At 42.9% G+C, this 27,103-nt stretch overlaps 1 protein-coding gene across 4 annotated transcripts in view; it reads right to left on the bottom strand.

The window, feature by feature from the left end:
- Nucleotides 1–18,512: 18,512 nt before the first annotated feature.
- Nucleotides 18,513–27,103, bottom strand: part of WDR70 (WD repeat domain 70) — a 438,306-nt gene continuing 429,715 nt past the window's right edge. For all 4 annotated transcript variants that reach the window (XR_012513868.1, XR_012513869.1, XR_012513870.1 and 1 more), the window contains one exon: nucleotides 18,513–26,135. The gene's annotated coding sequence lies outside the window, so the exon portion shown is untranslated. The remainder of the gene's footprint in view (nucleotides 26,136–27,103) is intronic.

The following is a 27,103-nucleotide window of genomic DNA, read 5'->3' on the forward strand; positions in this document are numbered from 1 at the left end:
TATTGTTTAGAGAAAGGTTTCTCCACCTCAGAATTATTGATATTTTGGTACAGGAAGTTCTTTGTTGGGGGATTTTTGTTTCACAGAATTCTTGGTCCCTACCCACTAGGTGCCAGTATCATCTAGTTCATTCTCCGGACATTGCCAAATGTCCCCTAGGTTGCAAACTCACCCTAGTTTAGAACCACTGATTTAAAGCAAAGTTCATCTGATACCCACTCAAGACTCTACATAAGCATCATTGAGCTAGATGAATATTTGTCATAATGGTGAGAAAGATGAAAGACCTAGAGATTTAAAGAGAAATAATTAATATCTGTTTAGTTCATCACTGTATTCTCTAGCACCCGGCACATTCATTAGTACAAAAAAGTTACCTTCCATCTTCTTAGAATTCATATAATTAAGCATAACTTATTAACGTGTTAATTTACCAATTCATAAAGATTTGAATGCTTTGGGTTTACATTCAGATAACTTTCTTTCACGTTTATTGTAGTGTTCAGTAGGTATCCTTTGCCTAATGATCATTGTAGTCCTTCTTTTAAAAATTCACAGACTGAGGAGTACACAACACACAAATGTAGAATAAAAACAATTTCCCAAATAAAAAAGTTAATTTTAAAAAAAAAAAACCTCATTCACATGTGATGCTTTACCAAATTTAAACTCATCCTGATGAATGCACAATCATCCCAAGGTGGATTCGCCTGGATTAGCACAATCAGATTGCTTTCCCAGCACCCGGCAGTGGCCAGTGGAGAAGAAAGTGTCTCAGTGGGCAGACAGGAGCCAGAGGCCCTTGGCACTCGGCAGTCCCAGTTTCATTTCATGGCAAACTCTCATTCTGAAGCAATTCCAAAGGTCTAGGGAATGTAGCAATTTGTAACTTTGTTAAGGTGCCAGTTTCCATTGTTGTCTACCCGCTGCAGATGTGTACAAAGTAGCTCTGACAAATGATTTGTGGTGGTGGTGGTGGTGGTGGTGTTTGAGACAATCTTGCCCAGGCTGGAGTGCAGTGGTGTGATCACAGCTAACTGCAACCTCTGCCTCCCAGGTTCAAGCGATTCTCGTGCCTCAAGCCTCCCGAGTAGCTGGGATTACAGGTATGCACCACAATGCTCAGCTAAGTTTTGTATTTTTAGTAGAGACAGGGTTTCACATGTTTGCCAGGCTGGTCAAGAACTCCTGGCCTCAAGTAATCCGCCCACCTTGGCCTCCCAGAGTGCTGGGATTACAGGCGTGAGCCACCAGGCCTGGCCTGACAAATGATTTTTAAGAATTTGTTTCTCTGTAAAAAATAGCCATCAAATGAGGGATAAAACTTCAGGGGAAGTTGGAAAGGTAGTTTATCGTAGTTGATGAGCAAAGTGAGGATAAGCACAGCAACATTCAACTCAGTGAATATGTGAATTAGGAGGAAACCAAGAACTCATGCATACATTCTCTTATTCTTTATTCTCAAGTCTTGCAGGGCATCAGAAAGATCTGAAGTATAGTTTTCTGGGATGTCAACGTTCTATTTTAAACTCTTGCTTATTCAGAAATATAACAGGAAGGAGTCTGCTGAGTGAGGGTCTAGAGCAAGGGAATTTTGAGCAGCCTGAGGCTACAGGCTTGTCGAGGAAAGCGGGAGTAGGTAGAAGCCAGGGAGGTTTCAGGGCTGCCTTCCCAGGTGGCTCTTGTTTAACAGGCGGGAGGGCTCCTGCCTCATTGAGCTCACTCTGGGGTGGTAGGTGAAAGACCAGCCTAGGGTCAGGGTTGGAACTCAGGTCCTTGGCCTCTTAGACCTGTCAGAGCACACTGGCTACAAAAGGATGCTAAAATGTCAGGAAAACAGATCAGGCCTGGGAAGGCCCAGGCAGTGCCCTTCCAGGGGACTATAGGAGGCTGAAAGATGCCTGTTCTCCTGCAGAGTCACTGGCTGGGGGAATGGGTATGTTTTTCAGGACTCACCAAGCTGGTCTCACTGTCTTCCCTGATAGAGCCACCACCAAAGCCCAAAGAACCCAGACCCAGTAATGCCTTGGGCTATGCAATTTCCTGTCACATGGTCCTTCCCTAAAACCAGACTGAAAAGACCAGCTGTATATTTAATTTCAAAGGGGCTGGGGGCGGGGTGGATTGCCTGCTTGGCTGCACTCCCAGCATCCCCAAATCTCTGACTAACCATGACTCTGACTAGCCAGCAGGAAGGTACTTATACTTGGTTCTACAACTATCCACTAAGCTTGAGAGAATGTTACAACCATCCTTCTTCAGAAAGAGTCATTGTCCCATATGTGCCAGGTGCTTTACACAGCTTTATTTGTGCTTTGTAACAACTCTTGTCATAATAACATAGCAAAGTGCATATTTACAAATGAAGAAACTAGGGTTTGGAGAAGTAATTTGCCCAATGTTGCACAATCTATAAGTGATCTGGCTGAAAGAGAATCCTGTGTTCTCTCCATGACAGCTAGGGATATCCAAAACCCAAGAAAGTTACAATATTTAGGCCATGTCCAAGCAAGAGGCTCCTCTCCTGCCTGAGTTGTTACTGGGTTGGACCTGGCAAGCTTTGCCAAGGGTGTATCTCTTCAGCCACCTGCCATATTGACACTCGGGATTCTGCAGCATCCTGAGAGCATCACTGCAAGTGCCTATGAGCATTCCTGCCCCTGAACCTGAACTTCCTGCTACGCCCAACCTAGGACCTGCAGAGATTCAGTGCAGTCAATGTCTTGAAGAAGTCAGCCCCACATCCTAACCCAAGACCTCAGGTACAGAGACAGCAGGACTCTTCTCGGAGTTGGAGACAAATGGATAGTCTTGGTCTGACTACAGGTCCAGAGTGTCATTTAGTTTTCTAGGGCAACTACAACAAATTCATGAATTTAGTGGCTTAAACCAACACAAATGTATTCTCTCACAATTCTGTAGGTTAAAAGTCTGACAAGGTGTCTGTTGGGCTAGCATCAAGTCAGCAGGGGACACGTTCCTTGCTGGAGGCTCTAGTGGAGAATCCATCTCCCTGCCTTTCCAGCTCCTAGAGGCCACCTGAGTTCCTTCCCTCTTCGCCCCCTCCCTCCATCTCCAGAGGCAGCCAGAGGTTGAACCGTGCATGGCATCACTCTTTGTCCGTAGTCCCATCTTCCTCTGACTCTCTTCTGTCTCCCTTTGCACTCTTCAGAACCCTGGTCATTGACTGGGGTCCTCCCAGATAATCCAGCATGAACACCCATCTCAAGGTCCTTAACTTAATCCCATCTGCAGAGCTCCTTTGCCATGCAAAGTAACATAATCAGAGGTTCTAGGAATTAAAATGTGAACATCTTTGGAGGGGCTTGAGGGGCACACCCCATAAGGCCAAAAACTTTCCTCGGATCATTCTCGCACACAGAAGCACAGCCATTTTCCAACTCTAGCCTAAGCAAGCTGAGGACAGGACCGCCCTTTCTTATTAACAAGTGTCTGACACGTGGCAGGAACGCAGCGGGGTGTGACGAATGAATACGTAGCCAAGAAATGGGCCTCTCCCAACTGCCTCGAACTCAGCAACCTGAGGTTACTCACATTTGCCTTCTGCCTGATGGTTTACCCTCAAACGTAACCCTCCTGGTTGTGAGTTCCCACTCTTCATACCCACCCTCAGCATAGAATATGAGCCGCCTTCACCCACCAGAGTTCTTCGGCCTTCAGTAGGTGGTGAGGAGTTTGCAAATACGGAGCTATTGCCATGGAAGACTCTGGAAAAGTCCTGGGGATGTGACTGTGCTAACCAACCCCCTCACGTCAGGAGCTGAAATCTACAGAAGTATTCAGCTGGTGCAAAAGTAATTGAGGTGTTTGCAATTGAAAGTAGATTTCCTTTGCAACAACCGCAATTACTCTTGCACCAATCTAATACTTCCCTACTTGTGAAGCATTTGGGTGACTCTACATGTGGACGCTCTCAGGGTAAAATTCAAACGATTCAAGATACAAAATAACTCCAGCCAATGGTTTTGTAAAGGGAGTTATATGATGCCCTTCAACATCTGGCTCCTGCCCACCTCTCTAGCGTACCCTCCAGCACATGCCCCTGCCTTCCAGTTTTGAGGAACAGACATCACACTCTCACTTTCAACACCTGGTACAGCCCTCTGGGGAGTTTATCCCGATTCTGAGATGAGCAAACTGAGATTCAGAGTAGGTAAAGAATTTGCCCAACGTCACGGAGATTACACATGGGAGAGCAAGTTTTAACTCAGCCTCTTAAAAATCAAGTACTTTCTGCCTCACTACATAGCCTCCCAAAGCGTGCAATGACACAGTCCCAGGACCTTACCAACCTTACCAGATGACCAGAAGTGTCTACTAAACACAGGGCTGCTTGGACACAGCCAATGGGACATTAATTCTGGGCAGCCTTTTCCCTACTATTTCCCATTCTTTCTGTGAACTTCGGGATCAAAAATTCTGTGATGAAAGTTGCCATTTCTTGGATGGATTTCCTTCCATGTCTGCATGTACAGTAGAGGGAATTTAGGTCAGACAGTTGGAGAACTTGCCCACACGTTAAGGATGGGCTTAGACAATTGGATTACATTTCCCAAACATAAGAATGAGACACTGAAGCAGGGTGACTGAATTGTGTTTCCTTAGAATATTTCATAATACAGGCTGCAGACTCAGTAAATTAACTAATACGATTCACAGGCTTCTCTAGAATTTAAAAAAAAAATTGCCTGTGTGGTTTTTTTTGTTTTGGTTTGGTTTTTGGTTTTTTTGACAGGGTCTTACTCTGTTGCCCATCTGGACCGCAGTGGTACCATCACAACTCACTACGGCCTCCACCTCCTGGACTCAAGCAATCCTCTCATCTCAGCCTCTCAAGTAGCTGGGAGTACAGGTGTACACCACCACACCTGGTAATTTTTTATTTATTTTTATTTTTCATAGAGACAGGGTCTTGCCATGTTGCCCAGGACGGTCTCAAGTTCCTGGGCTCAGGCAGTCCTCACGCCTTGACTTTCCAAAGTGCTGGGATTACAAGCATGAGACACCACACCCAGCCTGCCTGTGTCTTTTGCAATGATACTGTCATAGCACTTTGCAGATCCACAAGCCCCAGGTGCCTGGAATGGAGGAGAGCAGAGGGAGTTGGCAGCTGTCACTCTGGTTCTCCTTCACTCTGGGATTTGGTTCTCAAAATTTATGGGCATCAAAGTCATCAGGAAGGCTGATGAAAACAGGTTGCTGGCCCCAGCCCGAGTTTCTGATTCAGTAGGTCTGAGGTAGGATCTGAGAATTTGCATTTCTAACAAGTTCCCATGTGATGCTGATGCTGCTGGTCTAAACTTCAGTGGTTTCAGTCCCATCTAAACACTAGGATTTAGAAGAGATCTGGGTTTCCTCCCTTCCCATAGCCTGTGAAGGCCCTCAGGGTCTGCAGGATAGCCCCGTGTTTTTAGAACATTGTCTCCAGATCTTGCTGGGGCTGTGATCTTTCACAAAAGAGGCGTTAGCCCTTTCTCCCCACCACAGCTGAGATTAGGTCTTTTATTTTCTCTGAAAAGACACTAATCCTGAGCATTCGCCAAGGATGGGAGCCGTCTGCTTACCGAGCTGCCACCGGCTTGGCACCGATGTTTGCTTAACCTCTGCTCAGCCGTCTTCTGAGGATTTTCTTGTCTCACCCTTGGTGGAGCTCATGTTTTTCAAGTTCAGTCCTGAAAAGCCTCTTATTTACCAGTGTGAGGAATCTGGGTTTTCTTCCTGCACGTGCGCCTTCTGGATCCCCCACTTTGGCTATTCGCCATCCCACAGTCAGGCCAGACCAGAGAATGGGGACTGCCCAAACCAGCTACCCCAGCAGGGAGGCGTAGTTTATCACTGACTGTTGGCACATGACGATAATAAAAAGCAGTTTATTTTACTTTATTTGATTGGCGTTTTTAAATGCAGCCTGCACCTGGGGCAGACAGCTCCTCTCCACCCCTGCCTTGGTTCTCCAAGGCCACACAAGGTTGCTATTCTAGAGGCCTTTAAGTACCATTCTCAAAAAGGCCACGAGGTCTCCTGGGAGGAGGATTCAGAGTCCAGGGACTACCCTTCAGTTGTTCTAAGAGACTCTGGGCTACAGAAGGCTTCCTCCCACCACCTGCCCACTGCCTCCCAGCCTCCATGCCCCAGCATCACTCTCCTGTGCGCTCACTGTTCCTGTCTCCACCCATCAATCAAAACCTGCACAGCCTCCTGCCTCAGCGAATCAATGATCTGCCAAAATCATTCTCCTTAAGGTCTTCATGGAAGAGCAAGACTTCTCCCAGACCTCGCTGCACCTAAAAAAGCTGGGCTTCTAGATAGGGTGGTGTCTATTTGCAAAAGATCATATTGCTAATGGTGGCAATGAAGCCATTTCAGTCCCCCAAAAGAGTCCATTTGAAACAGATAGCTTCTGACCCCTCAGGTCCTCCCTGTGTACGTGAACCCTGAATATTCTATGACACCAGACTTCTTTTAATAACCAAACAAAACAGCCAGAGCCCCTGTTTTAGGTTATTCTTGCATTGCTATAAATACCTGAGAGTCAGTAATTTATAAAGAAAGGAAGTTTCGTTGGCTCACAGTTCTGCACGCGGTAGAGGAAGCACGGCACCAGCATCTGCTCAGCTTCTAGAGAGGCCTCTGGAGCTTTTGCTCACGGCAGAAGGTGAAGTGGGAGCTTGCACATCACACAGCAAAAGCAGGAGCAAGAGAGAGAGGGATGGGGGGAGGCGCCACATGCTATTAAATGACCAGATCTGTGAACTCAGAGCCAGAACTCACTTACCACCAAGGGGATGGCTCAAGCCATTCTTGAGGGATCCACCCCCATGACCCCAACACCTGCCATCCAGGCCCCCCCTCCAACATTAGGAATTACATTCAACATGAGATTAGGGTGGGGACATGCAAACCATATCAGCCCCCATCCCATGGAAGTACAGTGCCCTCCGGGAGACTCCTGAGGGAAGGCAAGAGTGGGGAGATGTATGGTCTCCTGGAACAGGAAATCTCTTAAAATTGAGTATTAGTTATCAGTGTTCTTCAAGTTGCTATTGTGGCCTCACCTCTTCCAACTCTTTAGCTGTTTCTTCCTTTCTCATCTTCTCCCAGTTCTCCAGCCTCCGAATCTCTGTTTCTCCCTTCTATCCCCAAACTGCTGAGGGAAAATGGAACTCTTCTGTTACTTTCTTATACAAAGACGTTTAAGTCTGAAATCTCCCCTTTCCAGAGGCTTCAGGGCCTCTTTTACTCATCTGCTTAATAGATTTTCCTTAACAAAGAACTAACTTCCTTGGCATGAATTCCATGCTTCCAGCGCACAGCAGAACTGCAACAGTCATTTTTGGTTTGAAATAGCAATTTTTCCTTCCTTGCTACCTGGGCAATTTCCTCTTCTGCCTACAAGCCTTACCTTGATTCCTAAACCATAAGAAAATTCTCTTAGTTCACTTTTCTCAATTATTTGTGCATATATACATGTGCTTGTGTGTGTATGTGTGTGTGTGTATGTGTGTGTGTGTTTCATAATATTATAAAACCATTTCAAACATTACTGAGAAACAAAAAACATGATCCCATCATTCTGACAACCACTTGCATTTTCAAATGCTCCATTCTAGTCTCTGTCCACCCACATATATATTTTAAGGCATCTATGCTTTCCTCTTCTGCTTTTTGATTTTACATGACACTACAAACAACTTTCCATGTCTTCATTGTTGTTGCTTTAATAGCTGCATAACATTCTATTGAATTATGGCCGCATAGTTTAGCTACCCATTCTCCATCACAAAAGCAGGGATCTTTGTCTCCCTTATTCAGTGATGTACCCCAAACAGTGGGATACAGTGTCTGGCACATAATAGGACTTCAAAAAATATTTGTTGAATTGACTGAATGGATGAGACATTTAGATTGTTTCTAATTTCTCATTCCTAATAGGATTCAATACACATTTGTATGCATATAACTTTTTTGGCTTATTTCCCTGATATAACTTCCCAGGGCTAGATTAATAAAAACAGCAGCAGCAGCAACGATGATGACAGCTAACATATATGAGCAGTTACGACATGCCAGGCTCTGTGCTGAGCACTCTACACCCACTATATCTTTGACTCGTCATAGCATCCCTAAAAGAAAAGTACTAATTATCCCCATTTTACAGATGAAAAAACAAAGAACTGGTTATTTGCCCAAGGTCCCACAGTTTGTACAGGACAGAGATGGCATTTGAATGAAGGCCTATCCCAGTCCAGATTCTAAGTTCTTAACTTTTTTTTTTTTTTTTTTTTTGAAACAGGGTTTTACCATATTGGTCAGGCTGTTCTCCAACTCTAAACCTCAGGTGATCTGCCTGCCTCGGCCTCCCAAAGTGCTGGCATTACAGGCGTGAGCCACCATGCCCAACCCAGTTCTTAACTATTAAAGTGATATATGAGATCCAAGGGTACAAACAAGTTTATAATGCTTGGTACATATCACCACGGTGCCTTTCAGAAAGGGCTGCACCCATTTACAGACATGGCTGAAGGGTTTGTGTATTCTTATTTTCAGGTGTGTTACTTATAAGATGCATATACTTGGGTTTTTTATATTTGGTCTGAAAAACCTTACCTTTCAATTGTTATATGTAGTTAATTCATCAAAGTTTAATGTAGAAACTGACTCACTTAGGTTTAAATATCCCACCTAACTATTTGTCCAGACTATTTTGTGTTTCTTTTCTTTCTTGCCTTTATCTTGACAGACTTTGCCTTTATAATTTCATCTTTCCTTTCCGTTATCTAGATAGGTATATATTTTTTTATTCTTTTTAGAGGTTACCAGAAAAGGACTTCTATTACAAAATCTCCTGACCCTCAATAAATACAACTGTTGGCCCATGTTTGCTAGATATGCAACGCTCAGCCTAAAATAAACTGTTTCCTAGAGCCCTCTTCTTCCAACACGGCACTGCGAGTCATGGACTCAGGTCCCCCTGTGGCATGACAGTAGAATTCCCATCCTAACCAGTGCCAAGTTCCGGCTCTAAAATATTAATGGCTCCTGTTGTCCTCAAAGGAGCTCAATTCAGTACAAGCAAGCAAATCACTTGATACCCAGATTCTGATGGCCATCAGTGAAGGGACACAACCTGAGCACAGGCTGATGGCAGAGATAGCCTCAGACTCAGCTCCTCCCATATACAAAGCTCAGCCTGCCTCGTGTTGGCCTCCCAAGACCCAGAAAGACACTCTTTCTGACAAATAAAACCAGCCTTCCATGATCTGACCTAAAATGTTTATCCTTGAGGAGACTACCTTTACACATGATATATAGCAACCCTTTAATTATTCATTGGAATAGAGGGCATCTAAATATCTCCTATTCTTGGCTTTTATATTTATATTTGAGACAATCTCAAGACTTATAAGAATAAAATAAAACCATGTTGCAAATGGCTGGAACAAAAAAGGGGCTTGAAAATAGCCTAAGACCTTCCTCAGCCCTCCTTCCTTCCTCCTTCTCTTCATCTGACAACGAATATATCCAGACTTCGGGGTGGGGTGCCAATTGCAGAAGACCCCAGGGTATCTGTGCATGTGCATCAGCCGTAAAGTACTCCAGGAATTCCTAAAAATTACCTCCCTAGGACCTCAATTGTGACCACGGACACAAATAATGAGAATGGAAAACACCCTTGGCCCAGGAAGTCAGCTGTTTCTGTTCCCTGATTTTGAATCTGTGAGCAAAGCTCTGCTGTCTTGTCTGGAATCAGAAAGGTCAGTTTAAGGTTAAGCCCAAGTGAATGTCCCATCATGAAGTAAACAGAGCACAACTCAGGGCTATGTGCAATGTTATTCTTTCACCTTCTTCCAGGAACTTCAGAGGCTGTACAAACGGAACACAAAAGTGAACAAAATAGTGTAACAGTGCAAAAGGATGCAAAAAAGAAACAAAACATACTTTAACTATGAATGTGCCTATCTCTGCTCCCAGCTCCCTCAGTCCCTCTTTCTTCAAAAAATAAAAATAAAAAATACTCTTCTCTTCTCTTTCTTTCTACAAGACTGTATTGTTTCCTAAACCCTTTCTTTCTCCCTCTCTTTCTTTAACACACAAAGAGAAAGAAACATGACAGAACTGGATGGGAGAGCCAAAAACTCAGCAAACGCAGTGCTTTTCAAACTTTAAACCAAAAAATCTGACTATGGACAAAACTCACATGTAAGCTGTATTAGACAGCTATAGCTGTGTAATAAAATAAAACACAACAGCTCACGGCAGCATGTGTTCGCATGCTAACAGATCAACAGGTTGACTATAAGCGGATCTAGGCGGGACTCAGCTCTGTTTCAGGATGCAGGTTGGGTGTAGGTCTGTTCTATATCCCTCTCATTCTCCTTAGACCAGTGGCTCTCTGAGGCATATTCTCACAGTAAATAGATAAGTACGAGAGGTAAGCCAAACTGTGCAAGCACATTTAAAGCCTCTATTGATATCATGTCCTCCCACAGTCACACAGCCAAGCTCAAAGTCAGTAGAACAGGGGAAGTTATGGTCTGCTCCAAGAAGAAGAAGAAAAAGAGTAATTTTTTGCTAACCAATAATCCCATCTGTCATAGAAACCAAATACATAACACAGGATAAGCGGCTTTTTGCTAGTTGAATGAGGGATGAAGGCCCCCTAGACACATGCTTGTCCCCACCCCCAAATTCCCAATGAGTCCTCTGGCAATCCCCTAGGATGTCAAAGAACACAGCATGAAATGCAAGGCAATCCTGTCATTTTGCAGATAAGAAAACTGAGGTGCAAACCTTCCTAATAACTCATCTACCACCTGAAAAGTACCAGGCCTGAGGCCACAAGGTAAATAACTTGTCAGCAGTCAAGGAGAGAGTTAAACTCAGGTCCAACTTCAAATTCCCTGTTCTTTCACTACACTACACAGCCTCCAAAAGTATGTTTGACAGAGCAAAGGGCAGTCAATGGTTAGTGGAAAAAAGGACTGAAAACAGCAGAACAGTGCTGATCAAGAGAGGAGGAGCAGAGAAACAGCAACTAGAAGGCATAAGGCAGGCAAAGAAGGGATGGATTCAGACAAGATCCCCCAGAGCAGAGGGGAAGGGTGGGGTTCCACATAGGTGGCAGTTCTGACCCAAAGCTTGTGTCTAGGGTTGAGAGACGAAGTGGCCTTGCTCCTGCAGACCTCAGGGCAGAGCCCCAGAGGTAAGTTCACCCCCTGCATGGAGGGCAGAAATCAGAGTCCAAAGGGCCAGTGAGTTAAAAGGGGTGAGTTAGAAACAACCAAGGAATGCATCGGCAATGCCACTGAATGCCTTAGTCAGGGTGGTTCAGTCCTGGCTGCAAAATAGAAGCACTTGGAGATTGAAAAATGTACTAATAGCCAAGCCCCACACTCAAAACCTCTATCACTTTTGTAATGCTTCCAGTTCATTCTAATGTGCAGGAAGGGTTGAGAAGCAATGCATTAACCCAACAAAACTCTGGGATCACGCTTTCCTTCCACTTGAGCCCTCAGAATTCCCTCACCCTCTAGCACAAGCTAGCTGGGCTCTTAAACCAAGTGTCTCCAGGTGCCAGACAGTGGTAAAGTAGAAGAGAGAAATGGATCCTTCCTAAGATGGGGAAAAAATGAGTCTAATTTTAGACCAAAGAATCTACCTTTTATTCTGGGGTCACAAAAATAGATAATTAATCTGTAAGTTGAAACAATAAGAAAAAGAAGGTAAGCTGAAGGAGATCCTCACAGTTTGAGTAAGGGGCTATTCCTCTCCCCAGCCTAGAAGTGAACTTGCCTTATTTCCTACTATGTTCATATACTTAATAGAACAAGAGAAATTATAACCAATAAGAGCCACTGTTAGCATTTGCTGAACACTTACTGTGTGCCAGGCACTGGGTTAAATCTTTTAATTCTCAAGGTAACCCTATGCGGTGTATGCTCACACATTCCTCACTACACAGATGAAGAGACAAAAGCCCAGGGAGGCTGAGGAACTTTCCCAAGCTCACACCAGCAGCAGAGCTGGGATATGCACAGAGATATGCCTCCAGGGTCCACACCCGCAACTCCACACCACAGAGCATCCCAATCGCCATAGGTTCTGAGATAAGTATGACCGTCCCCATTTTACAGGTGAGGAGACTGAGGTTGCTACATCTCACTAGCACAACCTGGATTTGGAACCTCCACAACTAGAATATACCAGAAGAGCTGAGCAGCAGTTTGGCCCATAGGCCGAGAGGTTTCTAAATGCCCAGATCTTCCCCTACACCACCCCACCCTTTATGCTCAGAGGCTACACGGAAATCACATGGCATGACCTTTCAAAATAGCTGTATTTTAAAAAATCGACTCAAGACCCAAACTCGTATTGGTATGTGAGCCGAGTCTGAAAATGACACGTAAATAGATGGAAAGGGCGAATCTAACCGCGCTGTAGGTTGGGCAAAACATCTCAAATTATTTGTTTCAAATATTTTGCAATTGGCAAGACCCAAACCACATTTTTCCAAGCATTCCCTTCTCCACCCCACCCCCACACTACCCAGTTTTACATTGTAAGCCCATGTGTATTTCCCAAAAAATGTAATCCATATGTCTCTGAGCCGTTTACACTTAACTCATCAAATTGTTGTTTGCTAAGAGTTATTTGCTGCCCGTGAAGCCTTCTGAGACTGTCTGTGAGGCCTTCAAAAGACTCTTTCTGCCTCTTTTCTTCGAAACAGGAAGTGGCATTTAGCCAAAGGCAAATGAAAATGAACATGTTGGCACTGGAAGGGAAGATGCTCTAAGGCCAGAAAGTTTGTTCTTGTTCTCAACATAGCAGAACATCAAGGTGGGTCCCTCTGAGATGGTATTTCAAGGCCCAGAACACCAACCCCAAGATTGGGGCCAATTTTGTTTTCAGCCCTCTTCACCGTCCCTCTCTCTGCCATGGTCCCTACGATGGTTTAAGGGTGTCACAGAGAGCAAACAACAAATCCCTGACCTGCTGGTAAGACCGATGATATCAAGTGCTGTGGTGGAAGTACTGCTGGCTTTCCATCTCAGCAGCTAAGGATCTTGCAAGTTCTGCTTTTCTATCTGCCTTTTTAAAAAGCATGCACATATATAGACAACAAACCAAACGCTTCACAAAACAAACCATTCCATCTGATACGGTTTAACTCATCCATGTTTTTTGGCTTTAGCAAAAGGTTTTAGTTTAGTTTTATTTTTTTTAATTGCTTAAGTTCAGCTATCTTATGTCCCTTGGGAAAACTGATCTATGTAAATGTGATTTAACTAAAGGGGTTTGAGCCACTCACATGTGTTTTACATTTTCTAATCATCCTGAGCTCTGTACATAGTGAGCAGCCTGAAAAATGATGGTGGTCTCATTTCAACATCAATTTTTATCCATTCTGTCTCCCAAGAATGCCAAATGACAGCTGGAGAGAATCTCACTTCCTGTTTCCAGACAATCAGAAGCTGGTATTTATGAAAACTTGGAAGTGTGTGAATTCAATTGCATGGCTAGAAGATCCAAAGGAAGATGGCAATTCTTTAAGGTATCTATGTTCACTAAGTTGGCTAAAACTTTAGAAAAGATTCATTTTAAATATTCTATTTCCCTGATTACATTAAATTCAACAAACATTTAAGATGCCTACTGTATTAGGCACTGTTATACAACACATTATGGCAACCTTACTGACTTAAAATAATACACATTTATTATCTCAGTTTCCACAAGTCAGGAGACCAGGCGTAGCTGAAGTGGGTCCTCAGCTGTTCATGTTACAGTTAAGGTGTTCATCTGGAGGCTTGACCATGGAAAAAATCCACTTCCAAGGTCATTTAGATTGTTGGAAGAATTCATTTCCTTGTGGCTATGTGGCTGAGCCACCTGTTTTCTTGCTAGCCGATAGCTGGGAACTGCCGTCAATTCCTAGAGGCCACCCACTATGTCCTTGTTGCATGGGACCCTCCATAGTCCCCCTTAAAACACAGCTGCTTACTGCTTCAAAGACAACAGTGGACTCTCTTCCTTCAGGAAGTGTCCAGTACTCTTTTAAGGGCTTTTCCCTGATTAAGGCAGGCCCACACAGTATTCTCTCTTCTGAGTAACTCAAGATCAACTGATCTGGGACCTCAGTTATATCTGCAGAATTCCTTCACCTTAGCCATGTAATGTAATCTAATCAGAGAGTGACGGCCATGATATTCACAGGCCCCATTCATATTTAAGCAGAAGAGACTTTCTAGGATATGGACACCAGAGGGGTTGGGGATTTTGGGAGTGATCTTAAAATTCTGTGTACCACACATTCTCAGCCAGGCATGGTGGCTTATGCCTGTAATGCCAACACTTTGGGAGGCCAAAGCGGGCAGATCACCTGAGGTTGGGAGTTCAAGACCAGCCTGATCAACATGGAGAACCCCATCTCTACTAAAAATACAGAATTAGCCAGGTGTGGTGGCACATGCCTGTAATCCCAGCTACTCCGGAGGCCGAGGCAGGAGAATTGCTTGAACCAAGGAGGCGGAGGTTGCAGTAAACCGAGATTATGCCATTGCACTCTAGCCAGGGCAACAAGAGTTAAACTCCATCTCAGAAGAAAAAAAAAAAGAATTCTGCATACCACACCTTCTATGTGCCAGGACATGGCAAAATTAGTTATGAATTATGAATAATTAGTTATGAATCCTACCTACAAGAAACTCACAGGCTTTAAGCCAGGAGTGGTCGTGTGTGCCTGTAGTCCCAGCTACACCAGAGACTGAAGCAGGAGGGTTGCTTGAGCCTGAGAAACTGAGGCTGCAGTGAGCTACGATTGTACTATTACACCACTCTAGCCTGAGTGACAGAATGACACCCTCTTTCAAATTTAAAAGAAAAGAAAAAAAAGAGAAAAGAAAAGAAAAGGAAGGAAGGGAGGGAAGAGAGAGAGAGAGAGAAAGAAAGAAAGAGAAAGAAAAAGAAGAAAGAAAAGAAAGAAAGGAAAGAAAGAAAGAAAGAGAAGAAACAAAGAAAGAAAGAGAAATTCACAGCCTAACAAGGGCAGAGGATATGCAATAATAACTATTCCATGAGATATGTTCTATAATAGAGGTACGTTTAACGTTCAGAAATAGCACCAAAGTAGTAACATAAACACTGAGCTTTGTAACATAAATAGGAGTTCACCAGGGAGGCAAGCATAAGGAAGATGGAGGGTGGGTTAAGTAGGATTAGCTCAAAATAGTATAGTGTGATTAACAAATTACTAGTAATTTGATTTTGCTAAGATTTCAGCAAATGTGCCGAGCATTTTTATTTGCTTTATCTTGACTTGTCTTCTTTTTTAAAACAAAGAAAGAAAAGAAATCCAGTTGTCCTCAAACCTGGTCGATGGAACCCATGCACGTGTGTGAAAAGGTAGTCCATGACTCATCCACTTACAACATGATGACAATACTGAAAGAAAAGACACAGAGTAAATTAATGCTCCAGGCCTATGAGAAAATGTGCTCCTGGTTTCCTTCTGAATGTGTGGACTTTTTACAATGAGAAGCTTCCCTTGAAATGTTTCATTCCAGAATGGTAGAAATGAGTCCATACCTACAGACATAACAACAGCAAAAGCCATGGCAGTTGAATTCCTGAGCATGAAGACAGCAACCAAAGTTGGATGAAGCCACGGACATCCCAGCGCCTGGGGTGACACATGCTGAGCTGCACCCCACAGGGTGGTGTTTTCACAACTCACAACAAGATTCACTTTTGAAGCTTGAGGTCTTTTTGACTCTTCCACCACAATATGTAAACACAGGCCAGAAAGAAAATGCCTCTGAAGATTACAGTAGCTTTCGTGTCAACCCCAATATCTCTTGAGCCATTAGGAAGATGACGACATTACAAATGAAAATGCGGCCATCTTGCACGTGGCTCAGGTCTGAGTGTTCCACTCCAAGGGCCACTAGTCTGATGTGGGATTGTTTCTGGTTACTCAGAAACTGTTCAAGTTAGTTTACCTCCCTGTGGCCTTCCTGACAAGCCATAAGCATCGGAGCTGCAAAGTACTGGGAGACCCAGATTCCAGTCTCAGTTCAATTTGTTCTTTCGCTTATCCAGGATTGTTGGAGGACAAGTGACTTTTCCACTTATCGGATAAATACGTTTTCCAAACAACTGAAAGTTTTGGCTAGCCACAAGATGTTTGCACTTTTATTGTTTAAATATGGGAAATTCTCCTAAGATATGGAATGTATTAAGAGTGTGGGCCCTGGACCCAGGATGCTTGGGTTTGAATCTCAGTTTCAACATACGTTTGTGGTATGATGTTGGACAAGGGCTTGAACTTCTCTCTGCCTCCAGGGATAATGATAGTTCCTGCTTCATAAAGAGAAAGAGTAAATAAATAAACTATATAAAACAGAACAGTACCTAGCACATAAAAATGGTTTCAATAAGTCTTACTGTTATTACTATAAATAGAATAAGAGAAAACATGAGGCTTTTCTTCTCAGGGTCATCATTATAACCACTAAGCAAAATATTGTATGTGTATATATACATATTGTTTACACATATATATTTATAAGTATACAAATATTTTATGTACTTATGAATATATACACATACTTTATACAACCTTACACCCACTAAAAATATAAATATGTACATATATGTATGTATCTATCCATGCATATATATATATATATATTCTCTAGATATAAATATATAAAATCATGTCCTCATGACCCATGGAATACATTAGGGAACTACATTTACCTTAACGACCTCAGAATTTTTAACTTCTTGTTTTTCATACCTTGTATTTGCCTGTTTGAAACATCCTGGTCTCCTCTTTCACTGGTGGAACTGCTGGCAGCTCTGTCTGGCTGTGTCTGACTTCTTCCCTCTCTGAGTTGTTTTTCTATTCTTCAGTGACAGAGAAACTAGATTGTAAAGCTTGTTAGAACTGTGGCTAACTTAAGAGCACAGAATTCTCAATGAGAATCTCAGAGGCTCCTCTATGAAGAGAATGGATGGGCTTTACCATTTGGACACTATATCACCTGCTATGGCTGATCTGATCATAGTGTTTAGCTTGCTTTCTGGTTCTTGAACCTGTTCTTAATCTGTGCTTTTCAGCTGTGCTCACAGGACCTTCATTCAGGCTGTGTGAGCAGATTACTGGGGCTACCGTAGTGTGGAATGGGGTCACCAAAGTGGGGTTTAATCTAGAAAGGCTCCACGCCCTCCATTTCTGCTTCAACCAGAGAAGCTCTGAGATGTTTTATATAATGGGCTTCTGTATAGGATGCCATTTGAAAAAAAGGATTCCGCTGCTACAGTAATAAATAAAGTTGGCAACTAATGTTCTATAGAGTCATGTTTGCTAGATAAATGACATCTGGAAATACACTCTTTTATGTATGTTTGAAATATTTCAAATAAAAAATGAGATTTACAAGCCAAACCACCACTAGGGATTAAACATAACAAGAATTCATATACAATAAATGAGACTGGGCATCTACAGATAACATTTCCAAATAAACAACTGTAACTATGATTTGTAAATTTTGTAATGATGTTAGGTTAACCCCACATCCCACCACAGAGCCACCAACTTAAAAGTCAATAAATGTAAAATAAGTTATAATTTTAAGACATCTAAAACATTAACGATGGCTACAAATAGATAGGGGTTGAGTTACATGATCAGGAAAGGGGGAATTGTTAAAAATGGTTTTTCAGGGTTTTTCCAGAACCCATGAAAGAGATTCTAATAGTTGATACTAGGTTTCTAGTCAGAAACATCCATACAGTGGAGATGGACGCTCCCTCTTGTTCTAACTAACTCTAACTAACTATATCAGGTAGAATTGTTTTCTCTGCAAGAAACAAACAAAAAAAGAAAAACAGTGGTTTAAACAAGATCAATATTGACTGATTGATTGATTGATTGAGATGGAGTCTCGCTCTGTATCCTAGGCTGGAGTGCAGTGCCACGATCTTGGCTCACTGCAACCTCCACCTCCCCCAAGCAATTATCCTACCTCAGCCTCCAGAGTAGCTGGAAGTACAAGTGTGCATAACCACACGCAGCTAAGTTTTGTATTTTTAGTAGAGACGGAGTTTCACCATATCGGCCAGGCTGGTCTCGAACTCCTGACCTCAGGTGATCTGCCTGCCTCGGCCTCACAAAGTGCTGGGATTATAGGCGTGAGCCACCATGCCTGGGCAAGATGAAAATTTATATATTTCTCGGTTGAAAAGCCTGGAGGGAGATAGTCCAAGTCTTGCATGGCACTCTATGGTATCGGGGCCCAGGCCCGTTCTACTTTATTGCTCTGTCATGAACTGCCGCCATTCTTAAGGTCTCTTCTGGTCCAAAATGGCTGCCAGAGCTCCTGACATTACAGTCCCTTTCCAGACAAGAGGAATCAGGAATAAGAGAAAATCCCTCTTTCTTCAAGGAGACTTTTTAAGAAGTTTCACACACCCCTTCTGCTTACCTCATATTGACCACAACTCAGTCACATGGCCACACACAACTGCATAGAAGGCTGGGAATTACAGTCTTTATTCCAGACAGTTCTGTGCCCAGCCAAAACTCAGTATTGTAGTACTAAGAAACAAGGAAAAACAGATATTGGATGACAGCAAAAGACTCCACCATACCAAATTATCTCCTGATTCCTATTTCCACTTCCTGACTGAACCCATTCACCAAGAATAGAGTGGTATCCTATCATCCACTTTTCTCCCAATTAAATTCTTGAAAATTAATTTTCAAGTCACTGTAAAGCCACAAATGCTTGTTAGGTACCTATTATGATTTATACAATGGAATACAATTCAGCAATGAAGAGTAGCAAACTATTAATATATGAAACTTCAATGAATCTTGAGAAAATTACACTAAGTGAAAACAGCCAGAAAGAAAAACAAAGTACATATTGTATGATTCCATTTATATAAAATTCCAGAAAAAGCAAACCAATCTGTAGTGACAGAAAGCAGAAGAGTGGTTGTCTGGGAACAATGGAGTGAAGGGGGAAGGCTTGCAAAAGGACATGAGAAACTTTAGGGCTGATGAATATGTTCATTATCTTGATTGTGGTGATGGTTTCATGGGTGTAGACATATATCAAAACTCATCAAATGGAAAACTGTAAACACATGCAGCTGATCCTACAGCATGTATACCTTGATAAAGCTGTAAAATACTTTTTTAAAAAGAAGGTGTTACATGCCTGGTGCTATTCTAGGCAGGAGAGGTACAAGATAAAGGTACAAGGTGCTGTCCTCAAAGAGCTCACAGCCCAGTAAGTTATCTTGATGAATGAAGGAGGCTTGTGAGTGTAGACGGGGTGAACAGATCCTGAGTCCCAAGGCACTAAGAAGGCACTTAGCCTACAGAGCGAGGGTCAGACCTTGTCCCATAAATCCCCCCGGCCCCCAAACCCATCCTGAAACACGCTTCAGCATTTGACAGTGAGGAGCATTGTGCATGCACTGCTCTTTCAACCTACTTTTACTAAAGCTCTGAATACACATGATGAACAATATCTTAGTATTTTAAACATCCATGGTAAATTGCATATTCTCCACTTTTAGAAATGGAATCCAATGACATGTTCTTTTCACTTTCCACATCTGTGTTGCAGAACCAGGAAGGATCCACGACAAAAAAAGTAGTTGGCACAAACGAATCGTCTGAAAGAACAGTCTGGTGAGACAGCTATTTGGAATCTTCTGGTTCCAGTGACCAACACCACTCACGTTTGCCATGTCTTTGTATTGCTCCTGTGGCATGTACAACAGTGTAAGAGTGCACTGCTAAGCTCTGAAAGCCTCAGATGGCAGCTCAGGGGAAAATACTATAGAGCAAATTCTCTACTTTATTTCCTCCTCAATCTTGCCTGCCTAGTTCCTAGGGCTTATGAAGGTTAACAGAATGTATCCTTAGAACTGAAAGCTATTGCTCCTACCTTTTCCACCTAGAGAAAAAAAATCGTTAGTTGCTGTGCAAATAGTTTCATCACAAAAAAGTAACAACATTGATCTACTGAAAATCCTTTGGAAGAAGAGAATTTTTTGGTCATCTCCCTTAAGCCCCTTCCATGTTGGCCTGTGTAGTCTGAACATCACTGAATAGGGAACATCATACAAGGTTGCATTCAGTGCTCCCCCCAGCCCAAAATACCTCCCCTTAGCCTAATACAATGTCTGACACTCTTGCATGAATCCTTTTAGACTAAGATACTGGGAAAAGAAAGCAAAAATCCAACTGGCCTACATTACCTAGAAGGCCTTGAAAGATTGATGTAAGGTAGCCCCTGATGGAAGAGAGCAGGCAGGGCCCATGGGGTGGCCTGCAGCATCACTGTGAACCTGCTGGGGGTGTGACAAAGGACAATGTAAGAAGCAGGAGGTAGTAACAATAAACTTTGGTTATGCCAAATTTTCTGGAGACAGCACTTACCACTGTGAAGAACTAATCTGGAGTGAAGTGATGAATTATCCCATCCAAAATTACCAATTCTTTTCAAGCACTGCTTTCACTTTTATTCAATCCTCTAATAAAGTCAGACTTGCTCTCCTCATTAAGCCCAATATATTGGCATCTGAAGTGTACTGATGTACTCTCATGTGATTTCCCTAATTGCACTGGAACTTCCAATGCATAATAACTCTGCTGATGAAAAGAATCCTTCCATGATATTTCCTTTTGACTGGGCACCTCTGGGCCTTAAAAAACACATTTTCAATGAAAACTAGGAAGGGCTTTCTTAGTTCTTAATACGTTAAACTTGTTATCTTAACTTTTCTACTGGAAAGCTAGCTTCTTCTACAAACCCTTTTCTTAAATTATTTTGGAAGTAACCTGAGATACCACATCAATGAGAAGGCCCAGAGCAGTTGTGGGAGGAAGGAAAGAGGAATCAGTGACGACGTTCAGCATTTATTCTTTAAAGACGAGCAGCTTAGCCCCCCTAAACGGAACATGTGAATAGTCAACTCACTCCTGAAGCTGATGGGAATAATTCTACCTGAAACAGAAGTCCCTCATTATAATACAGTTTTCATGAGCAGATATTTCCAAAGGGGCAGAGAGGTAGGGCTCACAGAGATGTCAAAATATAGCCATATAAACATTGAAAAGCCCACAAAACACATTTGGCTACAAGTTGGAGTCAGTTCTAATTCCCAGTATGTCACACAGTTGTCTCACAGCACTCACCACAACACCCCTGTAACTGTCCCAAGCACATCCACACCATCCACACCTTGCCCTTGGACAAGTCACACCTTGTCTCTGAATCCCATTTCTCACCCATACAAAGAAAAGATTTGCCTAGGGGCCCTCGGCAGTCTGTCAAAATCTACCCTATAATTGACTCCAACCTGTGGAATTACCCTGATGCTCTCCTAGTGGCCCTGCTCCATCTTAATATTTTTGCCTTAAGTACTTATAGTATGACTCTTCTCAAGACTACCCAAGGAAGCACACTTCCAGTGTTTTGCAGTATCAAGTGATATGGTTTGGCTGTATCCCCACCCAGATCTCATCTTGAATTACAACTCCCATAATTCCTACATGTCATGGGAGGGATCTAGCGGGAGGTAACTGAATCATGGGGCTAGACTTCCCCATGTTGTTCTCATGATAGTATATAAGTCTCATGAGATCTGATGATTTTATAAAGGGGAGTTCCCCTGCACACGCTCTCTTGCCTGCTGCCATGTAAAATGTCCCTTTGCTCTTCCTTCATCTTCTACCATGATGATTGTGAGGCCTCCCAAGCCATGTGAAACTGTGAGTCTATTAAACCTCTTTCCTTTATAACTTACCTGGTCTTGGGTATGTCTTCATTAGCAGCATGAGAACAGACTAGTACCCCACATCCAAAATGTCAAGAGAGAACCTGTTTGGGTGTGTATTCAGAGTGGTTCATGGAAAAGCTACCAATGGAAGCCGACTGCCTGCTGAATGGACCTTCTAAGCACTATCAATACAGAATAGCTCAGAACTAAGGGAGATTTTGCCCCTCAGGAGACATCTGGCAAAATCTGGAGACATTTTTGGTTGTTACAACCTAGTGGGGAGGGGTTGCTCCTGGCATCTAGTGAGTAGACACCACAGGTGCTGCTAAACATCCTACAATACACAGGACAGCCACCAATAACCAGCCATTCTGCCCAAAATGTCATAGTGCTGAGGTTGAGAAACCCGGGCCTATCAACAGAAGCAGTGATGTGGGGCAGTCAGCTCTTACCAGAGCACCAGAGCCAAATGCATGCATCTCTTTCCAGTTCCACATTCAGGAGATGCCTCTGGTAAGTTGAAATCTGCCATGGTGGGAGGATTTGGACCACAGAAATCAGCAAGTCAGCTCTACAAATCAAGGCAATTTTATGTCTGCAAGCCACCTGTTAAACATTTACCAACACACAACTAATCCGAAGCAGCATCTGAAGTAACTCGGAACCCCAAAGTTCTTTCAGCAAGAAGGCTATGCAGTAGTGAGACTTTACCTATGGGCAAGAAGTGGGACTTCCTAACATCACCATGACAACCAGTGCAAAAAGGAAGGACACAGAATGAGGGACACCATGGGCAGGTGTTGGAAGAGTCTTCTGTTCCTTGGTTTCATTTGCTTACTTATACACATGCACTACCATCTTCCAAAGAGCACTTGAGGGGACAATTAGGAACTACACAACAGGTTTGTTTACTAAACTGCTCAGAGGAAAAGCATAATATATTGAAAAATAATAATTCAATACATTTAATTTCGAGAATTTAACATACAAAAATAAAGATCAACGTACAACAGGTGCAAAGGCCGAGGAGCAGGCAAGCTGATCCTTCCACCCTGGCCCAGATTCTTGAGAGACACATTTCCTCACGGGTCCTGGATGCTGGCAAAGCTGAGCTCTACCAGAGCCCCCACAGGAACGCTCTTGCCTTTCAAGGCTCTGCACGGAGGATGGAATGCCCTACAGAAACTCAAGCCACATTGTAGGGAAACCCTTTCCCAGCTTGCTCTTTATTGCTATATTGATATTTGCCTCTGGTTGCTATGGCAAAATCTGGCATTGGAATTTTTCTGGGAACAAATAGGAAATAGTTGTGGGGGAGGTTCAAGATCCTACACACATTTAGGTTTGGTTATAAACACTCACGGTAAAATAAAGCATTGACTCATTAAACCCAAAACAAACCAAAAAAGAATCCTTTTTTAATCCTCTTTCCAAAACTTACTTTGTTCCAAAGGTGACCAGCTAGAAAGTTGTTTGCCCTTATGGAACAAGATCGCCAACAAAATGAACTGACAGGGTAGAGGACCGACCAGTTGGGGTACTGGTCACCCCACCCCAAGTCATACTCTGCCCTTAAAATGTTTCATTTCTGGAGCAGGGAGTGCTCACCTTACACAGAAGAAATTTTCCATTTACAGAGTGGATTATTTTGTCCAGCCTCACTGAGGAAAATGGCAGGACTGCAGCCATTTAAACTCTGGCACCAAGGATCTGGAAAAGCTTAGGTGGAATGCAGGCCTGTGACACACCTTGAACCCAGATGGGCCGGGTGTCTCCTGGTTAGTGTCTAGTGATATAGTTTGAATATCTGTCCCTGCACAGATCTCATGTAGAATTGTAATCCCTAATGCTGGAGGAGGGGCCTGGTGGGAGGTGTTTGGATCCTCGGGGCAGATCCCTCATGGCTTGGTGCTGTCTTCACAACAGTAAGTTGTTTGAGACCCGGTCGTTTAAAAGTGTGTAACAGCCCCATTCCCAATCTCTCTCATTGCTCCTGCTTTTGACTTGTGGCATGTGTGTTCCCCCTTTCCCTTCCACCATGATTTAAAGCTCCCTGTGGTTTCACCAGAAGCTGAGCAGATGCCAGCACCATGCTGCCTATATCGCCTGAGAGAACCATAAGCCAATTAAACCTCTTTTCTTTATAAATTACCGAGTCTCAGGTATTCCTTTATAGCAATGTAAGAATGGCCTAATACATCTATCTTTCCCTAAGGTCATTGTATCGGAAGAGTTCCTGAATCTCCACTTTTCACCTAAGCCCTAACTGTTCTCTCAGTTCACATCCACAGCTCACACACCCCCTGACTTGTCGCCTAGAGTCAGCCAAATATATGGGAAGAAACATTGCCACCCATACACAGTGATCTGAAGAGGGTGAAAGTACTCTCTGCCCTGTATGGGCTAGCCAGTGTGTCTGGGTGTCCCTAGCATTCAAGACTGTCATCAAAATACAAAGTCTCCTAAGAGACATGTGGAGAGGTATCATATTGTAGACTTTATCAAAGATTTCAAAGGGGAGATTCTTTGACTGCCATCTGTCTTCAGCCTATTTTTTCCATCCTATCTCCTAATGTTCCCCAACAACCTAGCTTGGCTCCCATCAAGCTCATACTTTATTATCTCTTGCATCCGCCATAGAAATATCAGAAATAATGATAAAAATATGTTGCTACATACACCAATCTTTACTTATCATAGTATGTCTAAAAGACAACATATTTGTTTGGAGTAAATACTTAGGTAAGACATTTGGGAAAGAGAGGAGACATCTCAAGTTTGGGTTCAAATAGCAAAAAGCGGTCACTGAAGTATTATTTATAAAATAAGGGAGGAAAGGAAAAGCAATAGGTATCAGGAGGCAGGGCCTGTGTGGGAGGGAACTAAAGAGGTAATACGAGTAAGAACAACTATTTTTCTAGAAGTCACTACCACCTGACACAGTTCCAATCTCTTCATATATATCGACTCATTTAACATTTACTACAATCTGATGAAGTGGTTAATAATATTATCCCCATTATACAGGAGGGGAAACAAAGCCCCCAAACCATTGAGTAACTTGTCCAAGGCTACCTGGCTTATGAACGGTGGAGAGAGTGAGTGATGGTCTGACTCCAAACTATACTTTAAACCACTTCACTCAATGGCCTCAGTGGGGAAGCCTGTGGTTGCAGTTGAGGAAGGACTGCAAAGAAGTAGACTTAAAAGATTTGATCAAATATAAGAAGTCACCAGCATAAGACATACCATTGTCTTATTTATTGCTGCTAAAGGAAACAAGCTGCCAGTTATACTATGACACACTGACACAGCAAGACAGATTAAATACTCAACTAGAAAAAAGGTACATATTGGAAACGATGAACACAATATCAAAGTGGAATATGAATATGTATTTTGTGGGGGGTACAGTGAAACTCCATCATCTTCCCTTTGAAATCTTCAGTAAAGTCTACATTTTTCACAAATGCTTTTGTGAGTATTGATTCTTGAGGGGAGGTGGTAGCAAAGAAGAACTCCAAGAAGTGCCATTTGTGTGTGTGCACGTGCAGTTGCAGATACAGAACAATTTTAGCAAATTCCAAATGTACTTACCCTACATTTAGTTATGCAAAGAAAATGTACCCTCCTTATTTTCTGTAATTGATCCAATCTTTCTCCTGAGCCCTTCACTTTACTGAGTAGAGAAGGAAAATTAAATGTCATCTAGTCCAGTAATTTTAAATGCCTCCTGGATATTTTGGTATTGCAGCACCCCCTGCCCCCAACCACTGCTCTACTTTACCATTCTTCTCCAAGATGACCAGGGGAAGGGTCTGCTTCATGGTGGTAGGAAAGGGGAGGAAGGTCCTTGGCCCAAATGAGTCATACATGCAGGTTCCTGTCCTGTGCTCCAGTTCATCTATTTCCCACACTGGAAGGCCACAATGCTCAAGTCTGTAGCTGATCAATGCCTGTTGTATGCTCACCAGGGCGGTGCTGACTCAGCTCCACTTAGGTACTCGCAGGAGCTGCATAACCTTCTGAGGTCTGGCCATGTCTCCCATTCGATCCCCATCCTGGACAGTGCCCCACTGGCAACCCCTTGATAAGCTCATTAGCTGGGCTACTTACTCATGGCACTCACAGCATGCTTGCTCAATGAGCTTGGGTGTGACTTCCAGTTCCTCCCAATTGCAGCTCCTTGCCAGCCACTACACTGAGGCTGGCATATTACAGAAGCTATTTGCCACCCTAGATCTACCAGCGATCCCCTGAGAGGCTCACCTGTTGACAGCTACCTGTGCCCAAGAGACAACAGTCACCTGAAAGGGAAACACAAACATTATACAATGTTGCAATTAGTGTTAATAGAATTAAGAAGGATCATGATCATCTACTGAGCACATTAGCATATGGATAGCATGTTCTAGTCCTAATAGATACTCAATATTATTTCCAGCTTGGTCCATGATTTTTGACTGGAGTTTCATGAAGGCAGGGACAATGCTTTTCTTGTTCATCCTTATATTTATAGTCATAATGGGTACTGAATATTTGTCAGATGCATGTTAAAGTTTCAAAAGGGAAGAATGGCATTAAATCACTTACATTAAAGGATAATGTTGTCTAGGCCAGTGGTTCTTAAGTGGGAATAACTTTATCCCCCAGAGGACATTTGGCAACATTTGGAGACATTTTTGGTTGTCACAACCAAGGTGGGGAAGCTACTGGCACCCAGTGGGTAGAGGCCAGGGATGCTGCTCAGCATTCTACAATGCATGCAACACCCCCCGAAAAACAAAGAATTATTTGGCCTAAAATGTCAACGGTGCTAGAACTGAGAAACTGATCTAAGGATCTGAGAGCTACAGGTTGTGATTCGCTGGTAAATGTTAACAACAGGCTAAGAGAGGGACTCCTGATTCATAATGTTTACCAATTTACATGATAGAAATACTACAACTACGGCTGACCTCAATCTCCAAAAAGACATCATGAAACACACAGTTGGGAAAAGGGCATGGCAGAGCACACTGTTACATAATATTTCCACTGTGCCATCACGATAGACGGAAATAACCCCAAGGGCATAGATAATAGTAACATAGAGTAAAATCATTTGAAAGTGATGAGTTTTGAGTGTTATTATGATTATTAGCTTTGTTTTTAGTGAAATTTATTTAAATGTAAGCTTAGCCCATTTCATTTTTATAATGGCTGTATTTAATAAGTGTCTCGCAACATTCCTGAAAATTTAACATTGGCCCTTGTGAGTACATATGAGCGACCC

Source organism: Saimiri boliviensis, chromosome 1 (assembly GCF_048565385.1).
Source record: "Saimiri boliviensis isolate mSaiBol1 chromosome 1, mSaiBol1.pri, whole genome shotgun sequence".
NCBI classification, from domain to species: domain Eukaryota; kingdom Metazoa; phylum Chordata; class Mammalia; order Primates; family Cebidae; genus Saimiri; species Saimiri boliviensis.